The 24,978-nt window shown below is 37.6% G+C and overlaps 1 long non-coding RNA gene across 5 annotated transcripts in view; it reads left to right on the top strand.

The window, feature by feature from the left end:
- Positions 1 to 24,744, top strand: part of LOC143661906 (uncharacterized) — a 30,567-nt gene extending 5,823 nt beyond the window's left edge. The window contains exons 4-7 of one of the 5 annotated variants that reach the window (XR_013164951.1): positions 7,503 to 7,657; positions 12,805 to 12,984; positions 22,874 to 22,949; positions 23,500 to 24,744. This is a non-coding gene — a long non-coding RNA (uncharacterized LOC143661906). Of the gene's footprint in view, positions 1 to 7,480; positions 7,658 to 12,804; positions 15,720 to 17,888; positions 18,148 to 22,873 lie in introns of those variants that run through there. The other 4 variants (XR_013164950.1, XR_013164952.1, XR_013164949.1 and 1 more) reach the window with 4 other exon arrangements.
- Positions 24,745 to 24,978: the final 234 nt, after the last annotated feature.

Here is a 24,978-nt window from a genome sequence, read left to right as displayed (position 1 = left end):
TTAGTTGTAGATATAGATTCTAGGATATATATACTCTAGATATAGGTTATAATCTAGTATAAATTACAAGTTATAATCTAGATATAGATTATATGTTATATTTAGGTTGCCTGGTAACCTATAATCTAGATTGTAACTCTGTGAGTTTGTTTGTAATTGTTTGTATCAGCAAGATCATACAATATTTGTTTTTTTGTATCTGGCTTATTGCGCTCAGCATAGTGTCCTCAGTTTCATCCATGTTGTCATGTGCATCAGGGCTTCATGCCTTTTGATGGTTGACTAATACTGCATCACGTGTGTGTATACCCATTTTGTTTAACAGTTCATTGGTTGATGGACACTTGGACTGCTTCCATCTTTTGGCAGTTGTGAATAATGTCACTGTGAACATTGATATGCAAGTATGTTTGAGTCCCTGCTTTCAATTCTTCTGGGTATACCTGGTAGTGGGATTTCCAGGTCATATAATAATTCTCAGTTTAGCTTCCTGAAAAACTGCCAAACTGTCTTCTATGGCAGCTGCACCATTTTATATTCCCATTAGCAACAAATGAGTGTTCTTATTTCTCCACACCCTCTCCAATGCTTAGTTTTCTGTTATTGTTTTTTTTAATTAAAAAAATTTTTTTAAATACCAAAAAAACATCAAACAAATGCAAACATTCATAACTTTTGATCATTCCATTCTACATACATAATCAGTAATTCACAGTATCATCACATAGTTGCATACTCATCATCATGATCATTTCTTGGAACATTTGCATCTATTCAGAAAAAGAAATTAAAAAGAAAATTAAAAAATTCGTGCATACCATACCCCCTTCCCCCTCACTGATCACCAGCATTTCACTCTAAATTTATTTTAACATTTGTTCCCCCTATTTTTCATCTTTATTCTATATGTTTTACTCATCTGTTGATAAGGTGGATAAAAAGATCATCAGACACAAGGTTTTCACAATCACACAGTCACACTGTGAAAGCTATATCATTCTACAATCTGCTTCAAGAAACATGGCTGCTGAAACACAGCTCTACATTTTCAGGCAGTTCCCTCCACCCCGTCCATTACATCTTGACTAACAAGGTGATATATGCAAGGCTATATATCTTCTTGGCAGAAATGTCTATTCAAGTCTCCTGCCCATTTTTGAAATGGGTTGTTTGTCTTTTTATTTTTGAGTTATAGGATTTCCTTATATATTCTGGATTTTAAATCTTTATCAGATATATAGTTCCCAGATATTTTCTCTCATTAAGCAGGCTGCCTTTTCATTTTTGTGACAAAGTCTTTTGATGTGCATAAGTTTTTAATTTTGATTTAATTACTTTTCCTTTTGTTGATTGTACTTTGGATGTAATGTCTAAGAAACCATTGCCTAACACAAGATCCTGAAGATACTTCCTTACATTTTCTTCGAGTTTTGTAGTCCTGATTCTTATGTTTAGCCTTTGATTCATTTTGAATTAATATTTTTATGTAGTGTGAGAAAGTGGTGCTCTTTTATTCTTTCACATTTAGATATCCAATTTTTCCAGCACTGTGTGTTGAAGAGACTAGTCTTTCCCATATGAGTGGACTTGGCAGCCATATCAAAAAACATTTGGACATAGATGTAAGAGGCTATTTCTGAACTTTAAGTTTGATTCCACTGGTCAATATGCCTATCTTTGTGCCAATTCCATGCTGTTTTAACCATTGTAGTTTGTAGTATGCTTTAGAGACAGGAAATGTTAGTCCTCCAACCTCGTTCTTTCTCAAATTGTTTTTGGCTATTCAGAGCCTGTTATTTTTCCAATTAATTTTGGTTATTGACTTTTCCCTTTCTGCAAATTTGGGCTGTTGAAATTTTGATATATTGTTGAAAATTCACTTGTTAATTTTTCAGATCTTTAAGGAAGTCTGTTTTAGCTAAGTACTTTTTTAAAATTTGATTTTATTTACTTTTTTCTTTTTTTTTGTATGTTGTATGGTAGGGGTCACATTGCATTCTTTTCCATTTGAGTATCCTGTTATTGCAGCAGCACTTGTTGAATTTTTTTATTTGTTTTGGTTTTTCTTTTGTGGACATGTTTTGTTTCAGCCAGTAATTGAACCCTGGTCTCCAGCTTGGCAGGTGAGAATTCTACTACTGAACTACTCTTGCACCCCCCAGTTAAGTACTTTTAAAAAAGAATGATGTTGGACATCTTTTTGTGTACTTATTTGCTATCCATTTGGCTTCTTTTGTAAGTATGTGTTCACATCTTTTGTCCATTTATTGAATGGCTTATTTTCTTACTATTGAGTTTTGAGAGTTCCTTATATGTACTGAATGTACATACATTGTCAAATTTGTGATTTGCGAATAATTTCTCATGATCTGTGGCTTCTCTTTTCACTGAACAGTACCTTTAAGAGAATGAAAGTTTTTAATTTTGATTTATTCAGAATCTTACAAACCATGAACACAAATATCTCTCCATATATGTAGATCTTCTTTAATTCCTTTTAAAATTGTTTTGTAGTTTTCTACATATTGACCATACATGTATTTAGTTCTATTAATACTTAAATATTTGATTTCTTTTGCTCCTCTTGTAAATTATACTTGTTTTTAAAATGTGTATTTCTGCTCATTCTTTGTTAATGTATCAAAGTACCATTCACTTTTTAATAATACTAAGCTCAAATGCTTTGACTTTGGTGAATTCACTTATTAGTTCCAGGAGTTGTTTGGAAGATTCCTTAGGATTTTCCTCATCATTAAATATGATCTATAAGCATAGAGTTTTACCTTTTCTTTTCTAATCTGTATGCTTTTTGTTTCTTTTATCTATTTCACTGGGTAGGATAGTACTTCCTCTCTTCCAATCTGTATACTTTTTTCCCTTACTTGTTTCACTGGCTAGGAATTTTAGTATGAGGTTGAATAGAAGTGCTGAAAGTGTGCATCTTTACTTTTCTCCTTACCTTAAGGTTAAAAATTCAGCCACTCAGCATTAAATATGATATTTGGAATAGAGTTTTTTTTTTTTAATGCCCTCTATCAGGTTAGAGAAGTTCCTTTCTTTTGCTTATTTTGTTGTGAGTTTTTATCATGAAGGAATATTAACTCAAAAAATGTTTTATTTTGAAATATGTTCACATTTACAGAACAGTTACAAAATATAAAAATTCCATGGAGAGAACTTTGACTAATCCCATCCCCCATATATCCAGATCCTCTCATTTTAGCATTTTGCCACATTTCTGTATCATTCTTTTTATAACTTCATCTATCTCCATCTCTGTCACTCTGCTGCCTATTTATTTGTCCATTTCCTCAACATGTGCATTTCCTAAGAGCAAGGGTATTCACTTATGTAACCACCTGAAGTACAATTAGCAAGTTCAAGAAATTTAATATTGATACAAAGCTTAGAGTCTACGTTCCATTTTTTTCACATGTCCTTTGAGCCTTTTCTCATATCTAGTTAGACCCCATCTAGGATCAACATATTGAATTTAATTGTTACTCTCTCTTTAGTTCCTATTTCTTTTATTAAATTGTGGAAACATTAGCATATAAACTTGCCATCTTAACCACTCCCAAACATATTCAGTGGGATTAATCACATTCCACAATGTTGTGGTACCCTCACCACCTTCCCTTACTAAAACTTCCCAACTCCCAGGTAGAAACTGTATACCCATTATGCATTAACTCTCCATTCCCCTTGCCCCTAGATACCTGCATTCTAAATTTGACTCTATTATGGCCTTGTGTATTCTCCTGTGTATTTTTTATAGTTAACATGGATGTTAAATTTAACATCCTAAATGTATAACAATCTTATGTGCTTTGGTTTCAATTCAACTTAAATAGTATACACAAACTATTCCTTTACCTCTCTGTCTTCCAGTCTTTCTGTAATTCTTGTAATAGATCATGTTTATACAAGTCTGAAATCATGATTTATCATTAAATTTTGTGCATTTGCTTTTTAGATCCTGTAGAAAGTAAAAAATAGTTACACACCAAAAATACAGTAATACTGGCTTTTATACTTAGCTATGTTTTTACCCTTACTGGAGATTTTATTTCTGGATACAGCTTCAATCTATTGTCTGGTATGTTTTCATTTCTGTAGGATCTCTTATAGCGCCATCTAGTGGTGATGAATTCCTTTGCTTTTGCTTATGTGGGAATGTTTTAATCTCCCCCTCTTTTTTTAAGGACATTTTTTCCAAATGTAGAATTCTTGGTTGGCAATTTTTTTGCTCTCAAAATGTTAAATATGTCATCCCATTGCCTTCTTGCTTCATGGTTTCCAGTGAGAAACTGGCACTTAACCTTACTTAGGCTCCCTTTTATGTGACATATTGCTTGTTTTGCAACTTTCAGAATTCTCTTTTTCTTTTGTATTTGGCAGTTTGATTATAATATGTCACAGCATGAGTCTATTTTGGATTATGCAGTTTGGAATTTGTTGAGCATCTTGGATGTGTATATTCATATATTCATTGAATTTGTGAAGTTTTCAGATATTATTTATTTGAATAGTCTCTCTACCCCTTTCTGTTTTCTTCTTATGGACTTCCACAATGTGTATATTGGTTTGCTTTGTGGTGTCTCATAGGTTCCTCAGGCTCTGTTCACTTTTCTTCATTCTTCATTCTTTCTTTTCTCAGACTGAATGATTTCAATTACCTTATCTTCAAGTTCATTGATTGTTTCTTCTGCCAGCTCCATTTGTTCTGGAACACCTCTATGGAATTTTAAAATTTCTGTTATTGTGTTCTTCAGTTGTGTTTGGTTCCTTGTCATAACTTTCATCTCTCTATGGTTGTTCTCTTTATATTAACCTGTTGTTTTCTTGATTTCCTTTGTTCATTGTCCATACTTTTTTTCAGCTCTTTCAGCAAATTTAGAACTGTTTTCTTGAAATCTTATCTGGTATGTCCCAGGTCCAGTCCTCCTCATGGATGGTTTCTAATGCTCTAATTTTCTCCTTTGCCTAGGTCATTGTTTCTTGTTTCTTTGTATGTTTTGTAATTGTTTGTTGAAACCTGGACATTTTGGTATTTTAGTGTGTTTATTGCTAGAATTTAGGTTCTGAGCCATCTAAAATGTATCAGCTCATGTTATCACAGAGCTTTCCTTGACTTTGCGGAATAGCCTGTTCTAGTGGTTCCCTTTGAGCTTATCTATACAGTGAATTTAGAGAATAGCTCAAGGCCAAAGTTGAGGGGCTTCCCTTATCCTGTCTGTTCATTATTCTTGTCTTGGGAATGAGCTTGTGATCCAAGGAAGTCCCCTATTTACAAAGATATGAATGTCCCCTCTAACCTAGGAAACAGTGTGCTTATGGTCCCAAGCATTGTATTGTATGTCCTGAAGCTAGCAGTCCTTTGCCCCTGCAGCCACAAATTGACTATTCTCCTACAGCTTTCTGTAGAAGAGTTCTGAGAACTACCTTCTACATGCAGGGCAAGATCTGAAATAGTGAGTCTGTGTCAGGTGCCCTTATTCAATCCCTCAGGCTGCCACTAGAAGATTGGCACAGAATACTTGTTCCAAGCTTATGCAGTGGGGTTATGCTGCTACCACAAAACTTAAGTCTAGGAATTAGGTGGAGAAATGTTTGGGGAGGGGCTATTCAGGGTGCCCTGAGATCCTACCACTTTTAAGTTGCCATCCTCTTCATTCAGCATTCATCCTGTTACTGGAATCTTTTAAATGTTTTCTGGGCTTTGAGAAAGATATCTCTGCAAGTTTTTACTGATTGTTCAGATTTTCTATGGGAGGAGAGAACCCTGAAGCTCTTCTCCCTGCCATCTTGATCAGGGCAGGGTCTGGAAATCAAATTTTGCTAAATGCTTTCTCTGCATTTATGGGTCTTTTTTCAGCATCTTTTGAGATGATGTATGTTTCCTTTAGTCTGCTAACACAGGCATTTACTCAGGGCACTAAGAGCAGGGCAACTGGCATCACCCTGGCCAATTGTACTCATTTCAGTCGTTTCTTGTCACACTGTCCCCCAGGGCAGTGATAGGTTAGCTCCATTCTTACTGTTAAATGAAGTGGTTGCCTCCACTGGGGGCCCTTTTTGAGAAAGGATGTTCCAGAAGACAAAAACAATTCACCTCCAGGGGCTTTCTGAGAAAATGGAACAAGGGAATATATCCTACAGAATTGCAGACAAGCAACAACTGGTGACAAACCAGTTGTGGTCCAGGAGAGAGAGCTATCAGAATGGAGGAGCCCACCATATCAGTCACTGTATACCTGCTGCTTCCCACTCCACTGTGGAAGATCCTCTCCCCTAGGTAAAGTAGAAAAGGAGTGCCAGCCCATCAGAGCATGTCTTCACTTCCTTCCTCATCCTCACTATTTAAGCATAACTTTTCCACTATCTCAGCTGAGCTCCCTTCTACTTTCTGAATGGGTTGCTACCCAGTTGACAAATCCCCAAATAATACACTTAGATCCCTATGTTGGAGAAAAAATGTTATTTTAGTATTCCCTTCCCTCTCTGCAATGATCAGACTTTTCCAGTGATCTAGTGGTGTGGGTGGAGGGGTCAGGACAGTAGAGACAAAACTGGACAGACGGTAGTCTTCCCCCATTTGGGTAGTGGCAAACACACCCCACCACAGAGGGTGAGGGAAGACTAGGAGCTGGGAAGGGGGATGGGGTGGTGCCCTGAACACAGCCACTGGTCACGTGACCTCAGCGCACAACAGCTCCAGGTAGGCATGGCCAGTGGTGACTTCTCAGCAGCCACGCCCCTTCCAGGGGAGGGAACTGACTGATAGCCTAAAGACCTGCCCAGAGCCCAGGGAGAAGCCAATAACCTGCTCACTGTCAGGGACTTGAGGGCCTCACATAATGCATCACATGCTAAACAATAAATCTTGGACTTCTTCTTCATTCTGACTCTGCCCCAGGCTTCCTAATGTGCATGTAGTTACTCTATTCCAAACTCTAGATGCTTCCTCATCCTTTATCTCCCTGCATAGAGTATTGTCTACAGTGTCCTGATACCCATGGATCAATTTCTTCTTTCCTTCTCTTTTTCCCTCCCCCAACCCCTCACAACCACTACTTTGTTTTCTGTCTTATAGATTTAACTATTTTGTGTATTTCATGTTAATTGATTCATATAATATGTGGCCTTTTATGTTTGACTTCTTTCACTTAGCATAACGTTTTCAAATTTCAGCCACATTATAGTATGTATCAGTACTTCATTCCTTTTTATGGCTGAATAATACTCTGTTGTACTTATACATCACATTTTATTTATCCATTCATCAGTTGTTTCTACCTTTTAGCAATTGTAATAGTGTTGCTATGAGCATTTGTGTAAAAGTGTTTGTATACCTCTACCATTTTTGTTTTCAAGTGAAATTTCTAGGTCATGTAATAAATCTAAATATAATTTGTTAATGAACTATCAAGTAGTTTTCTGCAGAGAGATCTAATTTCTCCAAACTCTTTGTCACCAGTTGCACATTTCATATCCTGCAGGAAAGTTCTGAGTCTTGCCACAAAGGCCACTTTGCAGCAACTGAAGCAAGGCAGATCTAATGCATCAGGGGGAACCCAGCCATGCTCAACTGACTGTGAATAAACTGAAGGAGGATTTACAGTGGGGACTACAGAGGGGCAAGAGCATGAGAAAGGTCAGTACTTCCAACTTCTGTTGCAGAACTTCCCCATAATCTTTATTATTATTATTATTATTATTATTATTATTATTATTATTGCTATATATCATATATTCTGTGAAAATTTAACTTATGGCTAAACAAACAAATGAAGCTGTTGAAAAGAATGCACAATTAATGGTAAGTCTCCTTCCTATTCCACTACTAGGACCTTCAACTCTACTTCACTCTCAGACATCACTTATCAATTTCTTGTGTCTCCTTCCATGGATGTATAATTTACATGTAAGCATAAGCCCATGTCTGATCATGCATTCTATGTCTTGCACATTTTTAGATTTTACTTTTTACTTAAATTATTATACAGCTCAATTATGAAATTACATTTTCTAAGAAAAAATTCAGTACCCATACATATAGCCCTATAGGCAAAATCTCATGAAAAATCCAAGCCAGGGTCCTTTTGGGAGTGAAAGGAGGTGGTGTCACTCATGCCAGTACAAGGACATAAGAAGCACTCCCTAGACAAATGGGCGTAACACACTCCTAGATCTACCAATCCTTTTAACAGCTATATCCATCATCCAAAGCATGAAGGTAACTAAATTTAAATACTTATTGACAAATTTGATTTCTTGGATGCTTGCTGATTTTTTGGTGCAATAAATATTCATGAATGTATGCCTTTGCATACATACAACAGCATGAGAACATACTGTTCTCAGTGCCTAATGTGTTACATCACTGATCCTTATAATAGCCCTTTGATGAACCTCTGCAATAGGTACTGATATGCTCCCTGAGATGAGGCCTCTGAATATTCCAAATATGAGAACTGTCCCAGTTCTTATTGTGGGTGAGGCAGTGGACAAAGGATTAGCCAAAGGCCCTGCATGCCTAGGATGACCAAATATCCCACTTTGTCTGGACAGTCCTGGATTATGCCTGTTGTCTCAGATAATTATTGATAATTATTATACTTTAATTTCATTTTTTTTTTTGGCATGGGCAGGCTCTCAGAATTAAACCCAGCTCCAACATGGCAGGCTAGAATTCTGCCATTGAGCTATGGTTGCACCACCCTCCATTTCTATTTGAAAAAACTTTTTATTGTAGTAGCATATACACAATGTAAACATCCCCCTTTAACTACTTGCAAGTATGCAATTCAGAGGATTAATGATGTTCTCAATATTGTGCTACCAACACCAGTATCCACTATCCCAACATGATCATCATCTCAAACTGTGCATCCATTAAGCAATACTTCGCAACCTATAATCTACTTTCAGTCTGATTCTAGTTATTTCATGGAAGTGAGATCACACAATATATGGTTCTTCTCTTGGATTATCTGTCTTGGTTCTCAAATTAGAATTGGCAAGAACTGTGCGTTGATTCTCCATGACATAGAATGGTGTCTGCAGGGTGTCAGTGTTTGGCACATGCTGGTGAATAAATGAAGTAACCAAAGAATGGCTTTGAATAATTATTATCTTCTAGACCATCTCAGTCCACTTCCACTTGAAACAAGACAATGTTCATGGTGCCCACTCACAGTCTATGTCTCATTCTTTGAAATGAAGAGTGGAAGATTTGGTCCCTTCATCATTTTTCTTCATTTTTAAAACAAATTCTGCTAAGCAGAGATATCATTTCATATTGCATTACTGGATTCTGTTTTCTGGTATTTTAACTAAATTTCCCATCCATATTCACAAATAATTGAAATATTCCTTCTGTTTTTGTTTCTAGAAAGCACAGTTTTTCCAGTACACCCAGATTCATTTTACTTCTTTCTTTTTTTTAAAAAAAATTAATTCTCAATAATATGGAATAAGAGAAGCATAAAAATGCACAACCACATACAATTATTTATATTGAACAGTTTCAGTTAGGTGTATCTGCTTTCTCATATTTCTTTTAAAATAATGTATAAACCAGTAAGATTTCAATCCTTAGCACTTCAGTAGGCATATGTAAAACTAAGTAAACTTTTTATTACCTCATTCATACTCGAACTACCACAGTCAGACACATCTTATGGGATTATTTTCTCAAATAGGATCCAATAAAGGACTGTGCATTGCACTTAGTTATAATGACATAGCCCAAGTACAACTCACAAGCATGGAAAGGCACTAGAAATGCCAGCACTTACAGAACAACCCTCTCCCATGCTTTTGTACTAGATAGACTTTATTAACAAGCAGGCATTTGAAGAAGTGAATCAGAAGGGTGATGGTCAATGTAGTCCTGGGTTTATCGTGCATGTGCAGAACATGGGCCCTCCTGGGTATCCTGCACATATGCTGCTCTGCCACTTTATGGGCTCCCCTTCTGGGCCTAGACCCAAGGGGTTGGTAATCTGGTAGATTCCTAGATTTTTCAGTGACTTCAGGAACCTGGTTCTCACCGATGAGGAAGCAGACATCAGGGCTGGGACAAAGGAGGGAGTGGCCTACAGAGTTATCAGTGTAGGCAGCCCCAGAGGGAGGGTTAGTAGACGCCACAGTGAGACCCCAGGCATGTGTGCATGAGGCCCAAAGGGGAGGGATGGCAGGACGGGGGTCCAGCATGGACTGTGTGGCTGTGGATTCTGCATGTTCTGCCCATGTGCTGGGTGGGCAGCCCATCCCTGAAGACCCATAGGAGGGCACATATGGATGTGTAACATTCTGCTGCATCATCTGTGGACAGGGCAGGGCTGTTGGGGAGAGCACTTGTCCTAAGTGTGCCCCGCACTGCTGTGGGGGCCAGGGCCTGTGCTTTTAAGCCTAGGATTCCTGTTTTGAGAAAGGAGAGTATTCATACTTTTTCTTTGTGGGGATGCTTATAGAACTGAAAACAAAAGCACATTGTGGTCTGTATAGCTATGTTGTAAAGTGGTATAAAATAAGAATCAGAAATACAAATTAAGTCCAAATTAACTAATTAAATTAAAATACAAATAAGAGCTGTTTCAGACCAGTGACGTGATATTCTCAGGTAACACAACTGTTCTAGTCTACCAAAACTGCCAGAAGGTGGCACAGCAGAGATAGATTGGCTTTTAATAAAAGGGGATTTATTTAGTTAAAAATATAGTTCTTCAGAGGAAAGGCTGCTAACTTTCAATTGAGGTTCTTTCTTACATGGGAAGAGACAGGGCAATCTCTGCTGAGCTTCTCTCCAGGCCTCTGGGTTCCAACAACTTTCCCCAGGGTGATTCCTTTCTGCATCTCCAAAGGCCTGGGCTGAGCTGTGAGTGCTGAGATGAGGTATGCTGAGCTGCTTGGCTTGTGCTATGTTGAGCGCTCTCATTTAAGCATCCAGCCAATTAAATCAAAGATCATTCATTGAGGCAGGCATGCCTCCTAGCTGACTACATATGTAATCAGTGACAGATGAGCTTCACATACCATTGGCTCATGTCTGCAGCAACAACTAGGCACCGTCACCTGGCCAAGTTGACACCTGAACTTAACTACCAGAACACCCAAGCCATTGAGGGCAGTAGGATTAAAATCTGTTTGTCTTTTGCTCCAAATCTCTAGCTCCTCCTAATCTACCTACTGAAAACTCAATATCATGTGTTTTCCCCAGCATTTGGCACAGTGAGATGACCCAAGATCTGCAAAAAGAGATAGCTGTGAAACATGAATGGTGTTTATTGTACTTTAAGTCAATTTCCAAGATTTCTTGGTCTTTCCTCAGAGTTCTTGAGTCAGATTGGCCCCTAGGCTCCTCTCACTCTGTCTAGTTTGTGCATTCAGTGGCCCAGTTTGAGTTTATAGAAGATGCATTCCAAGATTCTATGAGACAGTTCCAAGAGCTGCAGATGTGGGGTCCTGCATGATAGTAAATTAAAAAAATATATTTTTATTGACAAAACATAACAACATATAGACGTGAACATTCTTAACATATGAACATTCCATTCTTGGTATATAATCAATGACTCAGAATATCATCACATAGTTGTATATTCAACACCATGATCATTTCTTAGAACATTTGTATCACTCCAGAAAAAAGAAAATAAAAAGAGGAAAGACAAAATTCATACATACCATATCCCTTACCTGTTCCTCTCAGTGTATTTCCATCTATCCAATGTATTTTAACCTTTGTCACCCTATTTTTCTATACCCCTTACCACTCCCTTTCATTGATCACTAGTATTTCAATCTACTCAATTTATTTTAACATTTTCCCCCATTTATTTATTTTTAATCCATATGTTTAGTCATCTGTTCATACCATAGATAAAAGGAGCATCAGATATAAGGTTTCACAAACACATAGTCACATTGTGAAAGCTATATCATACAATCATCTTCAAGAAACCTGGTTACTGGAACACAGCTCTGTGGTTTCAGTCACTTCCCTCTATCCTCTGTAATAACACCTTAAAATAAAAAAGGATATCTATATAATGTATGAATAACCTCCAGGATAACCTCTCAACTCTGAAATCTCTCAGCCACTGACACTTTATTTTGTCTCATTTCTCTCTTCCCCCTTTTTGTTGAGGTTTCCTCAATCCCTTGATGCTGAGTCCCAGCTCATTCTGGGATTTCTGTTCCATGTTGCCAGGGAGGTTTACACCCCTAGAAGTCATGACCCATGTAGAGAGGGGGAGGGCAGTGAGTTTGCTTGCCATGTTGGCTGAGAGAGTAAGACCACATCTGAGTAACAAAAAGAGATTTCTGGAGGTGACTCTTAGGCCTAATTTTAAGTAGGCTTAGCCTATCCTTTGCAGGGATAAGTTTCATATGAACAGACCCCAAGATTGAGGGCTCAGCCTATTGATTTGGTTCTCTCCACTGCTTGTGAGAATATCAGGAATTCTTCAAATAGGAAAGTTGAACTTTCCCCCTTTCTTGCCATTCCCCCAAGGGAACTTTGTAAGTGCTTTTTTATTCACTGTTTAAATCTCTCTGGAATTTATCAGGGCATCACACTGAACAAACCTACAAAATCTCATGCCCTATTCAAGGTTCCAGGTACTTATGGTATTCAATTAACTTGTCCATATAAGTTATATTAGGAACTGTGTTAGTCAAAGTATAAATTTTATACCAAATAAACATTTTTGCTTTAGTCTCACACACAGAAGTTGAAGTTTTAAAATATGAATGACCATCTAACTAAATGTGAATTTGTGCTTTTGTCCCAAGCCCTGATTCCCATGTAACAAATCAAATCCTGTGATGTAAGAGGAAAGGAGCCACTAAACAAAATCCCACTGAGAAGAGAAATTGTGGCATTTGCACTCTGCAGAGTTTCAGAGCAGAGACACAGTCCCAGAAAGGAGTAGATCCTGGAGCTATAGGGCCAAGCAATTCTTTATCCCCTGGGTAAGTAAGATGTTACTACATTCATAAGTCATCAGATGGTGACAGTGGACACTTTGGGTAAATTTCAGAAACCTGAGGTGAGCTATGTCAGGAGGACAATGTCCTAGTTTTTGCTTTGACTCAAATTATTTCATATCAGAATTTCCCTCAGTTTACTACATAAAATTGGCTGTAAAATGCTGTTTTAAAAAATATTCAATGCCTTGATTAATTTGACTGTCACATTGGTATAGTTAAACAATCATTTTAAATACGTAACTGTGCATTCCCTTTATATTTCAGTGTAATTTACCAATTGAGTGAATTTTATATTAAGGATAGATTATGTATGTCTGAGAAAATGTAAACTGTATCTTATATGACGTATCCTTTAAAAAATAAAGTTTCCTGTATATTAAAAAAAACTAAACCTAGGCTTGTTTGAAAAAGTGGAGGAAAAAAAAAACATGGAGAAGAGTTATTCCAAGTGCTTTATGTGGCTCCAGTACTAACCTCACAGTAGCTCTCTGAGCCAGTGTGTTTTCCTTTTCTTGGTACATAGTTGGTGTGAAAGAGGCAAGGAGGTTAAAACACATCTTCAGATACACAGATGAGGTCTAGTCACATGCGAGTACTAAAAGTCAGACTTCCAAGCTCTAAATCAATTGATTACACTTTATAGGGTGTGGGCTATTTATTTTTTAGTTACTCATGATTTTAGATCATGGAGTGGAAGGAACTGGGTGAGGTTAGGGTGGGTCACCTGTGGTGGGAAACATTTTCAGAAAGAAAACTATAAATGTTTCTGTTGTTTCTCATTTCATTTACTTATTGCTGTCATACTCAGATTCCTTGATCTGATACACCATTATGAATATAGAGTATTCAGTCTCACAGCAGCATGTGATTCAATTCTCATTAATTTTCTATTCCTGCTTACTGTGTTCATTTATAATAGGAGCTAGTGTATAATTTATCACAGTGAAACCCAGAAGAATCATACCATATTTGAAAGGGAAGTTAACCTTATTCTGTAGTACCTTATTTCCAGCATTCTTAGCTTTCTTTTCCAAGGTTTTTCTTCAGTCTGCTAATCTCAGGCATGATGGGCCACAGGTATTAATGGCCATTACTCAAGGATGAGCTCCCCCAGGAAAACTGTCATTAACATAAGGATCTTGGTAATCTGCAAATCACCTATTCTTCTGTGAATACACCACACTAAATAAAAATAAATATCTGCTTCTAAAACCAAGAACAAAATAAAAGAAATGCAAAAATCAACAAACTAGAGAAACTGGACTGTGTTTAATGCCAACAATCTGAAATAAATATTTGCCAGGTTATGGTAAATTAAGATAAGAAAGAAGAAATATTTATTGAAGCTTCTTTACTGCCACTGTGGGAGCCATGGGAGGATGTAAGGTACTGTGAATAGGAGGGGCAAAATTTAAGGTGGTGGAGGAGGTGCCACAATCACACTCACAGTTTAGGGAGACCTCACTGATCCTCTGTAACACCTTCTTTTTTAATTTAATATTTTATCATAAAAACTTAACATACAAACATTCTTGACATACAAACATTCCATACATAGTGTACAATCAGTGGCTGAGAGTATCACCACATCATTGTATATTCATCACCATGATAATTTTGAATGTTTGCATCACTCCAGTAAAATAAATAAAAAAAGAGAAAAGAAAAATTCATACCCACCATACTCCTTACCCCTCCCTCTCATTGACCACTAATATTTTCATCTACTCAACTTATTTTAACTTTTGTTTCCCTATTATTTGTTTATTTTTATCCATATTTTTTACTCATCTGGCCAGACCCTAGATAAAAGAAGCATCAGACACAAGGTTTTCACAATCACACAGTCACATTGTAGAAGCTATATCATGAGTGAGCCATGGTGGCTCAGCAGGTAGAGTTCTTGCCTGCCATGCCAGAGACATGGGTTTTTTTCCTGGTGCCTGCCCGTGTAAAGAAAAGAAAAGCTATGTCATTATACAATCATCTTCAGGAAACATGGCTATTGGAACACAGTTCTAAAGTTATCTGTACTTTCAACTAGCCACACGCATACACCATAAACTAAAAAGGAATATCTCTATAATGAATACGAATAACCTCCAGGATAACCTCTTGACTCTGTTTGAATGTGATCCCCACTTCTCTCTGAGTCCTTCTCTGGGAAACTGGGTGAGCATCTTTCCTTGATTTTAGCTTGAAGTTTGTTCTTGCATGGTTTATCATCCCTGCTCTTCAATAAATTCACCAACAAACTTTAGGCATCTCATGGCTAAACAGGGGCAGAATGTGAGTGGCATGGAGAAGGGGAGGACTGTGAGTAGGTGTGGCCTCTGAAGAGAGTAATTCAAGGGAGTTGTGTGGGAATGGGAGTCAGCAGAATGTCACAGACATCCCAGTGAGAGTACCTGGAGCCTCGGCCAGAGACTGACCAGTGGGCAAGGTCCTATATGGACATAGGTATCTAGGGGCAGAAAGAAGGCTCTCTGACTTCATTCCCTCTGCTGGATCCTCCTTCCTGATATTAGTTCTGCTTAGGAGAGCCCTTCAGCTAAGCTCCGCCTCTTGAAATTGAATGAGAGGAACAAAATTTCAGTGATTAATCCTCATGACGGGAGTGGGATACAACCACCAATACTCAGCATCAAGCATCCTGCACTAAGCTCTCTCAGCCAGGAGACACACACACACACACACACACACATATATATATATAATGTATACTGAGAGAGAGAGACTTCTTATGTAGAAGTCATATATATATATGTATAAGGAGATTCTTATGTAGAAGTCATATATATATATGTATAAGGAGACTTTTCCTTACATAGAATTCTCTAGTAATATGGATAAAGACCAAACCTCAGTCAGATGGGCCACACTTAATTGAGAATAACATCTTTACAGATCCTATTTACAATAGGTTCACATCCTTAGGAATGTGGATTAAGATGAAGAAGACATTAAAATTGGGGTACATAGTTCATTCTGCCATACTAATCAATCCCCACCTCATTCCTTATAAAGACATTGATGCCTTGATGTTTTAATCACCCTGGTGTGCTGGCTTGGAAGGATTAGAGCCTTAGATAAGCCATGTTTTAAACCTGATCCATCTTGTGGAGGCAACCATTTCTTTTAATCCCTGTTCAGTATGTAGGTTGGAAACTTGATTATATTACCTCCATGGAAATTTGACATACCTAGTTGTGGGTATTAACCTTTAATTAGAGGGATATGTGACTCCACCCATTCCAAGTAGGTCTTGATTAGTTTACTAGAATCCTTTAAAAGAGGAAACATATTGGAAAAACTCAAGAGCCACAGAGCCCACACAGCCAGAAACCTTTGGAGATGAAGAAGAAATACACCCCCAGGGGAGCTTCATGAAACAAGAAACCTGGAGAGAAAGCTAGCAGATGTCACCATGTAGGCCATGTGCACTTCCAGTTGAGAGAGGAATGCTGAACGTCATCAGCCTTTTCAAACAAAGGTATCGTTCTCTGGATGCCTTAGTTTCTATAGTCCTGCTTCAATATTGGACATTTTCATGCCCTTAGAACTGTAAAATAGCAACTTACTAAATACTGCTTTTTAAAAGTCATTCTGTTTTTGGTATATTGCACTCTGGCAGCTTGCAAACTAGAACATCTGATTATGTAGGAATTGGCTTGTGTAAATTTGAACTCCATTGGGCAGGCTAAAGCTATCACTCCAATGTAGGTTTTGATGAATTCCCCCGGAGGATCTGCCTGACTGAAGTGTAAATAGAAATTCCTTTTTCTCACTGCTGAAGTCTGAGTTCTCCATTGAAGACCTTCACCTGATTGGGGGAGACTTCTCTTATGGCTAAAGAAAATCTCATTTGTTGGTTGTAGATATAATCAGCTATCAGTGCAATCAACTGGCTCATGATTTAAATCCACAAAATCGTCTAGTAACAGTGATTGCTTGAATAATAAACACCATGACTTAGCCAACTTGATGCAAGAAGTTAACCATCACATTTCACCCCCTGTCAACTTGATATGCATACATCTCCTTAAAGCACAGATATTCTCTAAATATGATAGTCAACATTCACCTAACATAATTCCACTGTCCTGTGTAGAACAAGAAAGCACAGTAACTCATTCCCCAAAAGAGGATTTGAGTCCCTGTTGACATTCACACTTAAACTTCGTATAATGTAACAATATAATAAAAAGTTAACAAAACTTATATGATAACAGGATGACAGAGCAGAAAACAGAGACATGTTATATATATATATATACAAACATTACAAAAGCAAGAAATTCATAATGGCAATATTCATATTGCAGACTTCATTTGTGTAACTGGTCATATGGTTGTTGATAGTGTTTATGAGTGCCTTCTTCTACTATGCATTCCACATTTTCTTTGCTCTCACCAAACACCTCAGCTGTACATAGTATTTGCCAAGGGGGGTGAACCAAAGCTTCATTCTATATTTTTGTGTGTGCAGGCCACAGTTTCAATGGATACTATTATCCTATATTTTTATGCTTTTGATACATTCAATACTTAGAGATTTTCATGATTTGGGGAACTCAGTAGAATTAAAAAAATATTTTTATTATAAATAACAAACATACAAATATCCTTGACATAAAGTATTGACATGGTTGTTATCAGTGGCTCACAATGTCATCACATAGTTGTGTATTCATCATCATGATCATGTTTTGAACATTTGCATCACTCCGGCAAAAGAAAAAAAAAGAAAAAACTCATGTATGCCATGCCCCTTACCCCTCCTTCTCTTTGACTGCTAGTGTTCCAATCTACTCAATTTATTTTACCCTTTGTTCCCCCATTATTCATTTCTTATCTATATTTTTATTCTTCTGTCCATACCCTAGATAAAAGGAGCATCAGATACAAGGTTTTCACAATCATACGGTCACATTGCAAAAGCTATATCATTATGCAATCATCTTCAAGAAACATGACTACTGGAACACAGCTGTACACTTTCAGGTACTTCCCTCTAGCCATCCTAATACACCATAAATTAAAAAGGGGATAGCTATATAGTGCATACAAATAAATTCCAGGAAAATCTCTCAGCTCTGTTTGAAATCTCTTAGCCGCTAGCACTTTATTTTGTCTCATTTTTCTCTTCCCCTTTTCAGTGGAGAAGGTTTTCTCAATCCCTTGATGCTGAGTCCCAGCTCAGCCTAGGATTTCTTTCCCAATTGCCAGTGAGTTTATGCCCCTGGGAGTCATGTCACAAACAGATGGGGATGAGGGCAGGAAGTTTGCTTCCTCTGTCAGCTGAGACAGAGGCCACATCTGAGCAACAAAAGAGGTTCTGTGTGTGTGACTCTTATGCCTAATTTTAAGTAGGCTTTGCTTCTCCTTTGCAAGGAAAAGTTTCCTAAGGGCAAACCTGAAGATTGAAGGTTGGCCTATTGATTTGTTTGTCCACACTGCTTGCAATAATATCAGGAATTCCCCAAATGAGGAAATTGAATTTTTCCCCTTCATCCCCATATACCCAAAGGGACTTTAATGTAGAATTTTTAGGTATATGTCCTTCTCTAGAGAAAAAATGAAATTATTAAAGCACATTAAGCCACCAGACAAATACTTCAAGGATATCTTGGACTAAAGATCTCTTTGGCCATAAAGAGACTGGCACCAGCCCTCATGCCTGAAGAGAACAATAACCCCTAGCACTTGCTCCAAACTTACACAGTTTTGCAAAGCATCTAGAACCAAAATGACCTTGAAATTTTCCATCTGGACAAATACTGCAGGGATTAGGGAATAAAACATATCCCATTTCATATCAATGGAGGAATGCTGTGCTGGTTTGAAAGGATATAGGTCCATTAGAAAAGCCATGTTTTAATCTAAATCCCACTTCATAAAGACAGAATAACTCCTATTCAATATTGTATGTTTGAAACTGTAATCAGATCATCTCCCTGGAGATGTGACTTAATTAAGTGTTGTTGTTAAACTGGATTAGGTGACGACATGTCTCCACCCATTTGGGTGGGTCTTGGTAAGTTTCTGGAGTCCTATAAAAGAGGAAAAATTTTGGAGAATAAAAGAGATTCAGAGAGAGCAAAGAATGTTGCAGCACCACAAAACAAAGAGTCCACAAGCCAGTGGCCTTTTGAGATGAAAAAGGAAAATGCATCCTGGGGAGCTTTATGAAACTGAAAGCCAGAAGAGAAAGGTAACAGATGATGGCCATGTTCACCATGTGCCCTTCCAGCTGAGTGAGGAATTCTGACTGAGTTCACCATGTGCCTTCTCACTTGAGACAGAAACCCTGAACTTCATCAGCCTTCTTGAACTAGGGTATCTTTCCCTGGATGGATACCTTTGATTGGACATTTCTACAGACTTGTTTTAATTGGGACATTTACTTGGCCTTAGAACTGTAAACTAGCAGCTTATTAAATTCCCCTTTTTAAAAGCCATTCTGTTTCTGATATATTGCATTCCAGCTGCTAGCAAACTAGACAGATGCCTAGCAAAAGAGTGGAATTCTATGCCAATTGCATTTGGGTCAGCAGTATTAAAGCAGCTCTTAAAGATTTCTAATGTATGACTAGCTTTAATATCAAGAAAATACATTTGTTAAAAGACCTTGACAGTGGTACAAATTAAAAATATAAGGTTAACCACTGCCCCTACTGAGGACATACCTCTTATATTTTGCATATAAATCATAGTAGCTATCCATTCTACATTCTCATTATTTGGTAAATATTATTAAATATATTTTTATTGAGATATCTTTGCACACCATAGAATCCATCCAACGTATACAATCCATGGTTCACAATATCATGTAGCTGTGCATTCATTACCTGATCATTCTTAGAACATTTGTATTACTCCAGAAAAAGAAATAAAAAGTGCAATGAAAACTCCAAACATCACAAAGCCTTTACCCTCCCTCTTATTGACTACTAGTATTGCAGTCTACCCAATTTTAAGACAAAGCTTCATTCTCAGTTTCTAGGACATTAGTGGCCCTGTCTGGATTGGGTTGTTGCAGTTTTCCATTAACTTTAATCACCAGACATGATAGTACTAACAGATATCCTAAGGGATCTCCCTATTCCACAAAGCTCTTCTTTATCTCCTAAGGGTAGTAGCAGTCCTATTTCCCTTTGGTAATTGGAACCAATAACCCTAGCCAGTATAGTACTAATTCCCTTCTTTGCCTTTTAATGCAGAGGTATGAGGAGGCCAAAGTGTCAAGGTAAATCTTACATTCCAGGTAAATGGAATTATTCTTTTGTTTACTGGGGGAAACAATCATCCTTTTTTACCTAAGACCTATACACCAACAAGTACAGCTTAAGGTCTTGAGTAAAGGAAGCAGAATGTTTTCTAATGCATAACTAATGGTAATAGTGAATAATATTACTCCTATTTCTACTCCTTTATTCCTAGCAGTGGGAGATATAACACCATAGAGTATACATAGGCTTAGAGCATATAAGTCTCCTACGGAATATTGTCCAAGCCCAGCAGTTTATTGCCACACAGTTGGCAACACATTTGAATCTTAAAAAGGCCTTGCCACCATTCCATCAGTCCAGCTGCAGAATGATGCAAAACATGGTAATAACAGTGAATTCCATGAGTATATGCCCATTCTTTTACTTCATTTGCCATGAATTTAGTTCTATGATCTATTCTGTGCATAATGCTATGAAGGTGGATAAGTCATTATACAAGTCCATAAATGATAGTTTGGGCAGAAACAATCCATGCAAGAATGGAAATCTATATACATGGCTTATTAATATTGCAGTTGGAATAAAATGCTGCCCTTTCCACAATGAATTTGAAAGGCTATCACCTTGGGGAATGATGCCACAGAAGGGATAGAGTGTTTGTCTCTACAATTGTGCACACAGTTGTAACTTTAGCTAGGCTGTCTTGGTGAGTAGAAGTCCATGTTTTTATCCCAACAATAACATCCATCCCTACTACAATAGCCATTTTGTTCTTGAGCCATGGGGCAATGGCAAGAATGTCTATGGAAAAAGCCCAACTGGTATCCACAAATACAGGTCTTGCTAGCCACATAATTATTAAAATCCTCCTCTAATGGTATCACCCTCTGGTAAGCATTCACATGGGACACATATATTTTCATATTTTTGTCCATTCAGAAATGTCTGTCTATATAGCTTTCTCCCAGACCTCTTTGTAACCAACTTCCCAATCACATTATTTCCAAGACCCTGACCATCCAGGTAAATGACTATCCATAGCCAATGTATATAAATCTGCCTCCTGCTATTTCACCTTCCAAGCTAAGTCAACAAGTTACCCTGTCTAAAATTCTGCTTACTGTGAGGATTTGGCTTCAAATCCTATAGGGATGTCTCAGAAATGGAAATGAAGTGTTTCAGGTGTCCAGTTTTTGGTGGTACTTCTGTACAATGCACACAATTCTGTAAAACAGGTCTGATTTTTCTCATCCTGAGTCAAAGGATTGTAGGGAAATTCTAATAACCCTTTAGCTATAAAAGAGATAATTGGGCTGGGTAAGAAAGTAATGTGGCAGGTGTGGATTCTGTGGGCATTTGGGGCACTTCTCCTTGTACCTTACTTGTGCCTTCAAATACTGCTTGAAACTTGAAATTTATCTTGTATATACCAATTCAATTTGATGACAGTGCTAATGTGTATACCCACTTTTATGGCTTGTTGGGTTAGATAACACCTAATATATGACAGGCAACTCAGATCTCATGGTAACTTGGGGACACATGCTTAAGCACTTGGTCTCTACTATGGCCCTGTAGCAGGTCAACAGCTTTGTCTCAAAAGGAGAGTATCTGAAGAGGATGGCATGGTTTGCTCCAAAATCATAAGGGTCTGTGTTGTGATTTTTCTATAGAAGCTTGTCAGAGGCTCCCATATCATCTCTGTTTGCTACTGAAACCTCCAGCACAAGTGATTCTGCTGGATCATATGGTCCAAGTGGTAGAGCAGTTTGCACAAATGACTTGACCTATCACAGGAATTCAATTTGTTCTATTTCCCAATCAAGTCTAGCAACTTTTTGGGTCCCCCAGTAAGTGGACCAGAGTAACACATTCAAATGAGGGAATATATAACCTCCAAAATCAAAAGAGTTCAACCAGGGATTGTATCACTTTTATGGTTGTAGTAGAGACCAAATACAACAATTTACCCTTAACCTTAGAAATGATATCTTGACATATCTCACACCACTGAATGCCTAGAAATTTCACCAATTTGGAAGGCTGCTGAGTGTTGTTAGATTTATATCCCAGCCTGTGACACACAAATGCTTTTTCATAAAGTCTACAGTAGTTGCTACTTCTTGAACACTAGTACTATTTAGCATGTTACCATGTATATAATGCACCAATGTGATGTCTTGTGGAAGGGAAAGCAATCAAGTCCATAAAAACTACAGTATGCTTCATGGTTGGAGAGTTAGTACACCAATGAGATGGATAGTGAAGGCATTTTGCTGGCTTTTCCAGTTGGAAAAGAAGGGTTGGAAGTTGTCTTTACTCACAGGTAAAAAGAAAAGTAGCATTATTCAGATCAAGAGCTATACACCAGGAACCCCATAGATGTGTTGACTGACTCAAACAATCATAACATTTCTGTAACAGTGACTTAACCAGGAGTCACTTGCTGGTTAAGTTTATGACAATCCACTGCCATCATCAAAGATTTAAATATCTTCTTTTAGGGCTAAATAGGAAAGTTGAAAGGAGATATGGTGGAACTCAGTACCCCTGTATGCTTCAAGCTCTTGAGGGTGGCACTAGTCTCTATAATCTGTATAGAAATGTGATTTTGTTTTGATTTACTGTTTAGCTAGGTGGAGGCAGTTCTAGTGACTTCCATATGGTCTTTACTCTAAGAATAACCCCCACTCAACAAGTTAAGAAACCACTGTGAGTATTCTATCAGTCACTGTGAATTTCTACTCAAATTATGCCTTACAGAACTGAGGAAATAACTACAGAATAAGTTTGGGGAGCCACTAGACCCACTGTGACATGGACCTGAATTCCAATTCCATGGGTCACCATAACTTCTGTAGTCCCTACTATAATTGGTGGAAGAGTGATGTTTGTGTGTCCTAGAATTATTGTCAGTTTTGAACTCCTGTCTTGTAACACTGAGATGCATTATCATTTCCTTTTCCCATATGTATAGTCACCATGGTAAAAAGTCATTGGTCTCTTTGGGGAAACCTAGGAGGAAACCTTAACAATACACATTTTTGCCAGTGTAACAGGACCCATCCTCAAAACAGACTAGGTCTTCCTTTAATTTAAGGCTTCCTGGGTCTGTAAACTGTCTCAGATCTGGGAGTTGATTGAGAGACTGTGACTCTTTGTTTTTATTATTCAAGTAAGACTATTATTCACTTGAACATTAGCTCTTCTGTTTAGATCAAGTAAGATCAAGTAAGAACTTGACCATCAATTTTACTTCTAGGTACCTCATGATCAACAAGCCAATGTCATAGATTTAAGAGAGAGATTACTCTGATTGCCACTTTGACTTTGCTGTCCATTATGGTAACCATGTCCATCTCTCTTTGGCAGTTAAGTTCTGCCACTTGGCTAATGCCATGGACAATCACATCTATTGGCAGCAGTTCTTATATTAATATGGGACCTACAGAGAAGAGCAACCACAGAGCATTTTAGGTATGATGCAGCTATCTTCACCAATTTACTCCTCACAGACCTGATTAAAGGTGTGTCCTCTGGGAAATCTTGGTGTGGGTTATAAAATCTTATGTGTAAATATACTGTAAAATTCCAGTCTCTCTAGGCCTTTAGATTCCCTCATCATACTATACCAGCACAGTTCTCAGATTTCAACTTCAGAAAGACTACCACTTGGTCTATGCCACAGCCAAACTCAAAAAATATTGTAATCCTTTCTAACCACTGAGGCTGTAATATTGAAAACAGGGTTTGTGCTTAGTGGGCCCATATTGATAAATTCAGCCTAACCATCTGTATTAGTTAGGGTTCTCTAGAGAAACAAAATCAACAGGGAACACTTGCAAATATAAAATTTATAAAAGTGTCTCACGTGACCGCAGGAATGCAGAGTCCAAAATCCACAGGGTAGGCTGTGAAGCCAACGACTCCGATGATTGGCCTGGATGAACTCCGCAGGAGAGGCTCACCAGCCAAAGTGGGAATGGAACCTGTCTTCTCTGAGTCCTCCTTAAAAGGCTTCCCATGATTAGATTTAGCATCACTAATGCAGAAGACACTCCCCTTTGGCTGATTACAAATAGAATCAGCTGTGGATGCAGCTGACGTGATCATGACCTAATCCTACGAAATGTCCTCATTGCAACAGACAGGCCAGTGCTTGTCCAATCAGATAAACAGGTACCACAACTTGGCCAAGTTGACACGTGTCCCTAACCATGACACCATCTTTATATTATTTCCACACTGTCAGTACCTAGTCCTACACATATACTCCTGACTTCTGTCTTTGCAAAGTTGAAAGCTCATTCAGTTTTTTATGAAATTTTTATTGAGATATATTTTCATACCATACAATCATCCAAAGTGTACAATCAGTCATTCACAGTGTCATGGTATAGCTGCACATCCATCATCACAATCAATTTTTGAACATTTGCATTACTCCAAAAAAGTGCATATAAGAATAAAAGTTAAAATGAAGAACACCCAAAATGCCCCATACCTCTTTTACCTCTCTATTAGTTATTTGTTGCCTCTATTTTTTACTCATCTGTCCATACACTGGTTAAACAGAGTGTCAATCACAAAGTTTTAACAATCACACAGCGCACTATTAAAGCTATATGGTTATACAATCATTTTCAAGAATCAAGGCTAGTGAAATGCTATTCAACATTTTTCAGGTATTTCATTCTAGCTATTCCAACAAACTAAAAACTAAAAAGGAATATCTATGTAA

The sequence above is a fragment of the Tamandua tetradactyla genome, chromosome 18 (genome assembly GCF_023851605.1).
Source record: "Tamandua tetradactyla isolate mTamTet1 chromosome 18, mTamTet1.pri, whole genome shotgun sequence".
Taxonomy (NCBI): Eukaryota; Metazoa; Chordata; class Mammalia; order Pilosa; family Myrmecophagidae; genus Tamandua; species Tamandua tetradactyla.
This window is presented reverse-complemented; position numbering and strand designations above follow the sequence as displayed.